Source organism: Pristiophorus japonicus, chromosome 1 (genome assembly GCF_044704955.1).
Source record: "Pristiophorus japonicus isolate sPriJap1 chromosome 1, sPriJap1.hap1, whole genome shotgun sequence".
NCBI classification, from domain to species: Eukaryota; Metazoa; Chordata; class Chondrichthyes; family Pristiophoridae; genus Pristiophorus; species Pristiophorus japonicus.
This window is the reverse complement of record NC_091977.1, coordinates 326196676-326206906: the sequence shown is the minus strand read 5'-3', so window position 1 is coordinate 326206906 and position 10231 is coordinate 326196676.

Sequence of the window (10231 nt, the reverse complement as noted above, 5' to 3'; positions counted from 1 at the left end):
GAGCGTTATCGCCCGCTAACGACACTTCGTGTGTCCAGGTCGTAAACAAATTTCCTTCGCTGTTCAAACCAGGCATCAGGAAATTCCAATGAGCAAAAGTGCAGATCCACCTAATTCCTGGGGCGCAACCCATCCATCACAAGGCAAGAGCAGTACCGTACATGATGAGAGAAAGGGTAGAGATCGAGCTAGACCGGCTGCAAAGAGAGGGCATCATTTCACCGATCGAGTTCAACGAGTGGGCCAGTCCGATCATTCCTGTCCTCAAGGGAGACGGCACCATCAGAATCTGTGGCGATTACAAAGTAACTATCAATCATTTCTCCCTGCAGGACCAATATCCACTACCAAAGGCCGACGACCTCTCTGCAATGCTGGTGGGAGGAAAGACGTTCACGAAGCTCGATCTGACTTCAGCCTACATGACGCAGGAGCTGGAGGAATCATCGAAAAGTCTCACCTGCATTAACATGCACAAAGGTCTTTTTATTTACAACAGATGTCCATTTGGAATTCGATCAGCAGCGGCGATATTCCAGAGAAACATGGATAGCTTACTGAAGTCGGTCCCGCACACCGTGGTCTTCCAGGACGACATCTTGATCACAGGTCGGAACACAGCCGAGCATCTGCAGAACCTGGAGGAGGTTCTTAGTCGACTCAACCGCGTGGGGCTCGGGTTAAAACACTCGAAGTGCGTTTTCCTGGTGCCTGAAGTGGATTTCTTGGGAAGGAGGATTGCGGCGGACGGCATCAGGACCACCAACACGAAGACGGAGGCAATCGAGAACGCACCGAGGCTACAGAACGTGACGGAGCTGCGGTCGTTTCTGGGATTCCTGAACTACTTTGGTAACTTCTTACCGGGTCTCAGCACCCTGCTAGAACCACTGCATGTCTTACTACAAAAAGGGGATGAATGGGTTTGGACCAAAAATCAAGAAAATGCCTTTGTAAAAGCGAGAAAATTGTTATGCTCAAACAAATTGCTTGTGTTGTATGATCCATGTAAGCGTGTGGTACTAGCATGTGATGTGTCGTCAAATGGCGTCGGGTGTGTATTGCAACAAGCTAATGATTTCGGGAAACTGCAATCGGTTGCTTATGCATCCAGGAGTCTGTCTAAGGCCGAGAGAGCCGACAGCATGATTGAGAAAGAAGCGTTAGCATGTATCTATGGGGTAAAGAAAATGCATCAATACCTGTTTGGGCTAAAATTCGAATTGGAAACTGACCACAAGCCACTAATAGCCCTGATTTCTGAGAGTAAAGGGATAAATACCAATGCATCGGCCCGCATCCAGAGATGGGCGCTCACGTTTTCTACATACAACTACGCCATCCGCCACAGGCCAGGCACAGAAAACTGCGCCGATGCGCTCAGTAGGCTGCCATTGCCCACCACAGGGGTGGAAATGGCGCAGCTCGCAGATTTAGCCATGGTTATGGAAACATTTGAGAGTGAGCAATCACCCGTCACTGCCCTGCAGATCAAAACCTGGACGAGCCAGGACCCCTTATTATCCCTAGTCAAAAGCTGTGTGCTTTACAGGAGCTGGTCCAGTGTCCCAGTGGAAATGCAGGAAGAGATAAAGCCGTTCCAGCGGCGCAAAGATGAAATGTCGATACAGGCAGACTGCCTTCTGTAGGGCAATTGTGTAGTGGTTCCCAAGAAGGGCAGAGACACCTTCATCAATGACCTCCACAGTACCCACCCAGGCATCGTAATGATGAAAGCGATAGCCAGATCCCACATATGGTGGCCTGGTATCGATGCAGACTTAGAGTCCTGCGTTCACAGATGTGATACATGCTCGCAGTTAAGCAATGTACCCAGGGAGGCGCCGCTAAGTTTATGGTCTTGGCCCTCCAAACCGTGGTCCAGGGTACATGCCGACTATGCAGGCCCGTTCTTGGGTAAAATGTTCCTTGTGGTTGTAGACGTGTACTCCAAGTGGATTGAATGTGAGATAATGTCGGCTAGCACGTCCGCTGCCACTACTGAAAGCCTGCGGGCCATGTTTGCCATACATGACCAACCTGATGTCTGGTGAGCGACAACGGGCCATGTTTTACCAGTGCTGAGTTCAAAGAATTCATGACCCGTAACGGAATCAAACATGTCACATCTGCCCCGTTTAAGCCAGCGTCCAATGGTCAGGCAGAGAGAGCAGTGCAAACCATCAAGCAAGGCTTGAAGAGGGTAACTGAAGGCTCACTGCAGACTCGCCTATCCCGAGTCCTGCTTAGCTACCGCACGAGACCCCACTCGCTCACTGGGATCCCACCTATTGAACTGCTCATGAAAAGAGCACTTAAGACAAGGTTCTCGTTAGTTCACCCTGATCTACATGAACAGGTAGAGAGCAGACGGCTTCAACAAAGTACATACCATGATAGCGCAAATGTGTCACGCGAGATTGAAATTAACGATCCTGTATTTGTATTGAATTATAGACAAGGTCCCAAGTGGCTTCCCGGCACTGTCGTGGCCAAAGAGGGGAGCAGGGTGTTTCGGGTCAAATTTTCAAATGGACTCATTCACTGGAAACACTTGGACCAAATCAAACTCAGATTTACGGACTATCCTGACCAACCCACCTTGGATCCTACTTTTTTTGATCGCCCAACATACACACCAGTGGCAACCGGCACCACGGTTGACCACGAAGCAGAACCCATCAACCACAGCAGCGCAGCAGGACCCAACACACCAGGCAGCCCAGCAAGGCCAGCTGCGCAGCAGCCCAGCGAGGGCCCAGAAATGATTCAACAATACCAGCTTTCACACCGAGACGATCAACCAGGGCAAGCAGGGCCCCAGATCGACTCATATTGTAAATAGTTATACCATTGACTTTGAGGGGCGGGGGTGGGGGGAGTGTTGTTATATATGTAAGCTTGTATTTACTCTGTACAGCCACAAGAGGGCTCATCCCCTGGAGTTCCAAGGGATCCCATAATCCCTTGGGAGCACAGGTGTTTAAGGAGGCCTCACAGGTTGGAGAGGCACTCTGGAGACCTGCAAATAAAATATTACGGTCATACGTTACTTTGAGCTCACAGTGTTCAGTCTGACTCTTTCTCCATACATAACAGCCACAAGCAGTAGTCAACTCATACGAGCTGCAGAGCAAGCAATCTCAGGAGGGCAACGGCACCTCGATACCCTGCTCCTGATCAGCTCCAGCTTTCAAACACCCGATGGCACCAACCACCACGAGCCTGAGAGCGAACTGTGCTAAGGTGCAGCCCCCAGACCCCATCGCCACCAAGGCCATACCCAGGAATGAAGGGTCACCTGCAATAGTTCTCCCAAAGGGGACCGGGACCAACCAGGATCCCAAACCAAACAACGCTCAGGCAAGCGAGTCAGCAGTTCCCTGCGCACTGCTAGACGACAGCTCCTCAGGGAGTAGCAGCGACCCAAGGCGCAAAGAAAGGACAGAGAGGTCATAGGCATCTGTGAACCTGCCCGATACTAGGAGCTGGAGCTACAGCCCTGAGAGCAGGCAATTTGAGCCAACCGGGTTCCCACTGCCAGCACGGAGCACCGCGCCGCCAGACTGCCTGGACACCATCCAGCAGTTCTGGAACTAGCTTGTCCTTTGTACGACTCAAGAATGTATCTCACCAGTCAAATGTACTTGCCTCACAACTGAACCAAAAATGTAATGCTGTTAATGCAAACTTTTTTTTTTGGACTTGAATGTATATGTGTGTAAAGAGCCTCCGACAATCTATATGTGGGGGCAGGAGAGAATGAAGTGGTCAGGGACACACACAAACAGAAACCACTAGCACTCTACTGCCAACGAAACACCAACCACTCACCCAAGATAGAAACGACCCGCCAAGGGTCAACCAGATAGAGCTAAGCCCAGAGCACAGTCAATGCAGAGGCGATTTGCACTAAAGGCTTGGGGGAAAGTGATGTCATGTATCCTACATGGTTACTGCTTGTACTATTACAAGGTGTGCCACCAGAGGGCACCGCAAGTTACCTGTACAGGTGTGCCTGACCTAGTATAAAAGGCAGGCCACTATGTGTGATTCTCACTCTGGAGTTATCAATAAAGGACTAAGGTCACTACAGTTCAAGTACAACACATTGCCTCGGGGAGTCATTATCAGAGCATCTAAACAATAATACAGCCCCTCGAGCCTGTTCCGCCATTAAACGAGATCATGGCTGATCCGTATCTTAACTCCATCCACCTGCTTTGGTCCATGTCCTTTTATACCCTTTGCACAGAAAAAACTATCAATCTCAGATTTAAAATTATTAATTGAGGTAGCTTTTCATGGGAGAGTTCCACACTTGTACTACCCTTTGCATGAAAATGAGTTTCTCAACTTCTCTCCCGAATGGCCTGGCTCTGATTTTAAGGTTGTGTCCCCTTGTCCTAGATTCCACCAGCGGAATATTTTTCTTTCTAGCTACCCTTTCAATTCCTTTCAAAATCCTAAAAATCTCAATCAAATCACTCCTTAACTTACAATATTCCAGGGAATACAAGCCTAGTTTATGTAATCTCTCCTCATAATCTAACCCTCAAAGCCCTGGTAACATACTGATGAATCTGCGCTGCACTCCTTCAAAGGCCAGTATATCCTTTCTAAGGTGCGGTGCCCAAACTGTCTAGCCCTCTAGTTATAAAGGTTGACATTCCATCAGCCTTTTGGATTATTTTTTGTACCTGACTATTACATAGTCATGATCTGTGTACATGGACCCCTAAATCCCTTTGGACCTCCACCGTTCCTAGCTTTTCATCATTTAATAATACTCGGATCTTTTTTGGTCCAAAATGGACCTCACACTTATCTGCATTGAAATCCATCTGCCACAGTTTTTCCCACTCACTTAATCTATCAATGTCTCTTTGTAATTTTATGCTCCCATCTACACCACTTACAGAAATGCCAATATTTGTGCCATTGGCAAACTTGGACATATGATCTCTATTGTGTTATCAAAGTCATCTGGTAGCCCACCAATAATCACTTCCTTACAATTTGAGCACATACAGATTATCCCTACTCTCTGTCTTCTACCGCCTAACCAATCTCCTAACCAAGTCAATAATTTACCTTCAATTCCATGGGCTTTAATTTAGCTAACAGTGTCTTATGTTGAACCTTATCGAATGCCTTCTGGAAGTCCATGTAAATTACATCCATAGATATTTCCCTGTCTGCTACTTTAGTTACTTCCTCTCAAAATTCAATAAGGTTTGTAGACATGAGCTACCTTTTACAAATCCATATTGGCCCTCTCTAATCAGCTCAAATTTCTCCAAGTGCTCAGTCACTCTATCTTTAATTATAGATTCCAATACTTCCCCACAACAGATGTTAGACTAACAAGTCTAGAATTTCTCCACTCACTTCCTCCAAATTAAAGGTGTTGCTATGGGAACCCACATGTGTCGTAGCAATGCCGTCCTTTTTGTGGGCTATGTGGAACATTCTTTGTTCCAGTCCTACTTGGGTCCCCCCCACCTTTTTTTCCAGTACATTGATGACTGTTTCCTGCTCTCGCCCTGAACTTGAAAATTTCATTCACTTTGCATCCAATTTCCACCCTTCCCTCACCTTCACATAGTCCATCTCTGACTCTTACCTTCCCTTCCTTGACTTCTCCGTCTCTATCTCTGGGGATAGGCTTTCGACCAGTATCCACTATAAGCCCACTGACCCCCACAGCTACCTGGACTACGTTTCCTCCCACCCCGCATCCTGCAAGGACTCCATTCCATTCTCCCAGTTTCTCTGTCTCCGTTGCATCTGTTCTGACGATGCCACTTTTCACACTAGTGCCTCTGACATGTCTTCCTTTTTTATCAACAGAGGGTTCCCCTCCGCCGTGGTTAACATGGCCCTCGACCGTGTCCGTTCTATTTCCCGCACCTCTGCCCTCACCCCTTCCCCTCCCTCTCAGAACCAAAACAGGGTTCCCCTTATTCTCACCTTTCACCCCACCAGCTTCCACGTTCAACAGATCATCCTCCGCCATTTCTGCCACCTCCAGCGTGATCCCACCACCAATCACATATTCCCCTCCCCTCCCCTCTCAGTATTCCGAAGGGTCTGCTCCCTCTGCAACACCCTGGTCTATTCCGCAATCACCCCCAGCACCCCTTCCCCTTTCCACTGCACCTTCCCGTGCAAGCACAGGAGATACAACACCTGCCCTTTTACCTCCTCCCTCCTCACTTTCCAGGGTCCCAAATACTCCTTCCAGGTGAAACAGAGATTTACTTGTACTTCTTTCAATTTAGTTTATTGTATTTGCTGCTCACGGTATGGTCTCCTCTACATTGGGGAGACCAAGCGTAGATTGGGTGACCGCTTTGCAAGCATGACCCTCAACTTCCGGTCGCCTGTCACTTTAATTCTCAACTTACTTCCCACTGTAACCTCTCTGTCCTCTGTCTCCTACACTGTTCCAACGAAGCTCAACGCCAGCTCGAGGAACAGCAGCTCATCCTTCATTTAGGCACTTTACAGTCTTCTGGACTCAACATCGAGTTCAACAATTTCAGAGCGTAACTGCTGCCAATCTTTGGCTCCCGCCCCCCCCCACCGCCGAGTCTGTTTCCTTTCTTCTCCTTGTCTCCAATGGCAGCTGGTCATTATCCCGCCATTCACACCCTATCTTGCCTAATGTTTTTCTAACTCCTGGCATTACCATTTCAATTTGGGCCATCATCCATCTTGTCTCTCTAAACACTCCTGTCTTCCACCCTATCACAGACCTTCCCTTTTGTTCTTTCTTCCCCTCCCTCTTTCAGTGCTTCCTAAGAATGTGTTCTTTCCGAACATTCTCCAGTTCTGACGAAGGGACATTGACCCGAAACGTTAACTCTGCTTTCTCTCCACAGATGCTGCCTGACCTGCTGAGATTTCCAACATCTTCTGTTTTTATTCTATAATTACCTGGTTTCTTTCTCTCACCTTTCTTAAATAATTTGCAATTTTCCAATTTTCCAATTTGAAGGGACAATTCCTGAATCGAGGAAGCTTTGGAAGATTAAGGCAAAAGCATCTGCAATTTCCTCACCTACTTCCTTTAAAACCCGGGATGGAAACCAGCAGGTCCTGGGGATTTGTCAGTCTTTAGTGCCATTATTTTTCTAATGCAGATACAATGTTTCAAATATGGCAACCTCGGGACTGAGACTGTGCCGGTTTTCGGATTTTTCCGAATTGTGGAAAGAAAATCTTTGGGCCGAAAATTTCACGAAGCGCGCATGGACCCAGTGAGGCCTTGCAAAAGCCGGTTTTCGGGGCGCAATGCGCATGCGCCAAAAACTAGCTTTTCCGATCTGTCAAGATTTCTCCAAAGAAGATCCTCTGCATCCCCAAAGCCAATAACGAGTCCGGCCTGCCGGTTTTCGGACTATAATTCTGGATTCCGGACTACTGAATATTAAATGGAATTTTCTCAAAAATATCCATTTTTCAGACAATTCTGATTTTCGGACAGCCAGACTTGAGACATTGTGTACTGTTTTCTGGCTTACATTAACTATAGTGAATTCCAGTCCTTGATTCATTATGGAATGTCAGGTATATTATCCTCTTCCTCTACTGTCAAGACTGCCAAAAAGTAATTATTCAATAAGTCTGCCATTTCCTTGTTTTCATTTGCAATATTACCCCTATCTGTTTTAAAGGGATCACCCTTTTTCTTCTAATATGTTGTAAAAACGTTTTCTGTTAACCTTAATACTCCTCGCAAGTTTCTTTTCATATTCCCTTGTTGCAACTTTTATTATCTTTTTTTTTCTTTGCTGTTCTGCACATCTCTCCCAGTTCATTGGATTTACACTAATCTTTGCATTTTTATATGCTCTTTGATTTCATTTTATGTTATCTCTCACCTCTTTTGTCGAACATTGCTGTTTTATTACGGGTATATACTGGTCCTGTATTAAGCTAAATTCTTTTTTGGGCACCTCCCACTGTTCATCTCTAGTTTTACCCGATACCAGTTTTGACCAGTTTGCTGACGTCAGTCTTTGTCTCATCCCATTAAAGTTAGCATTACCCAAATCTACAATGCAGTAACTGTGTTAAGATTCTCCTTTTCAAACCTAACATTGAATTAGATATTCTGATCACTGTTCGATAAATGTACCCTTACTGTTAATGTGATTAAGTCTGGCTCATTACTCATTGCTAAATCTAGTATGGCCTACCCTCTTGTTGGTTCTAGAACATATTGTTCCAGAAAACTATCTTGCATGCACTCAAGAAATTCATTACCTTTCTGACTAGAGCTACTCTGCTCTTCCCAATCTATAAGAAAATTAACGTCTCCCATTAAAACAACTTTGCTTTTGCTACAAGCCCCTCTAATCTTTGAATTAATACATTCTGCCACTTCATTGCTGCTTTCAGGAGGCCTGTAGACAACTCCCATTATAGTTTTAAGTCATCGGTTTTCCTCAATTCTAACCATAGAGTCTCCACTGATTGCCTTCCCGTACTAATATTGTAATAGTATCTTTAATCAATAAGGTTATCCCACCTCCTCTCCACTGATAGAAGAAGATATCCCAGCCCATCAGAGATACCAGCGAGATACCGTGACTCTGCTGAGATACTCCAGTCTGCAGGTATACCAGGGGGGTCATTCATTTTACACAGAAGTTTAATATTTTAAAATATTGCTGCTCCGTTTCTCCTAAAAACCCATTGATGCCATTACTTCTAATTAAATGGGAAAGCTGTGAGATTTGTATGTTGCCTTGAACGATAAACTAGATTGTCAATATTCACACACTGATGAGCTTCATCTTCCTCCTGCCACTGAACCTTTCCATCTCTCAAGGCTTTCCATTCATCTGGTCCAATTTTTATAGCTTGATTCTTTGCTTGGATCCTCCAGTCATGCAGGTAACCCAGGCACCAAGCTGGGTTATGTCCATCGCTTGGAAGTAGACTAACTTCAAGCAAATAGGGAAGACATATGATTTGCCTCTGACTTAGTGGGAGAAAAATATGGAAATTAAGACTGCAACATGAAAATGTAAAAGATGATAATGTTTTTTTTTTGCCAGCTAATGCTAAGAGATGGATTTCGAGAAGCAGTTCCATGATGATCTAATGATATGGTTGTTTGACCAGAAACACCCTGAAGCTGTTGGGTGAATGAGCAGACAATTATAGAACTTTCACTGAAGGGATTATCAGATTGTTCATATGTCAGCTGTGGGGAGGGGTGGTGGAAGGAGAAGGACTCAACCCAGCGAATATCCAGTCCTGAGAACCAGGAGGTACAGCAGAGCGTAATAGTCCATGGGATAGAAACTTCTTCACATCAAACATCAATGTTAAACTGTGTAAGAGTAGGAATAGACTGGATGTTGAGAAGTTTTTCTTTATCCCAAGAGTAGAGAACCTCTGGAATGTGATGCCAGCTGGTATGATGGGTGCTGACCGCCTACAAGAGTGAGCTGACTGGGGATCAGATCATAAGAAATAGGAGCAGGAGTAGGCCATTTGGCCCCTTGAGCCTGCTCCGCCATTCAGTAAGATCATGGCTGATTTGATAGATCGCATCATATAGGTCAGTGTCTTTATAGATAATATTTGGTCCATGTATAAGACTACAGCATTTTTTGTCTCATTTTTCTGGTAATAACTGTGCTTCCAAACTGCTCCAAATGGCTGAAACTGACTTGGACATTTTTTTAGTGACCCACAAGGCTGTGCAAATTCAAAAGACTTTCTCATGAGTTTTAACACCTCACAGCTCAAAACATTTGTCTGGGAACTGTGGAAAAAGATTGTCATTGTGAGACAGTGTCCTTTGTTTCAATGCGAGGCAGGCATCCAGAAATGGTGGGCAGGCATCCAGAAAAATAGTATAAAATGGCTGTAACACGTGAGCTAGGGGGCTACAGTCAACAGAACTGGCAATCTGGTTAGTTGCCAAGGGAATCAGGGGGTTAAGTCTTACAATCGCTGACCATCGTCTGGTATGAGTGTCTTTGTTTCTTTTAATCACTTAGGGGATAGGAAATTTTAATCGTTAAGAAGGATATTAATAGGGACAAAAACAGAAAATGCTGGAAATCTCAACGGGTCAGGCAGCATCTGTGGAGAGAAACAGAATTAATGTTTCAGGTCGATGACCCTTCGTCAGAACCGGCAAAAGTTCGAAATGAACAGATTCTTAAGGAGCACTGAAAGGGGGAGGGGAGGAAAGAACAAAAGG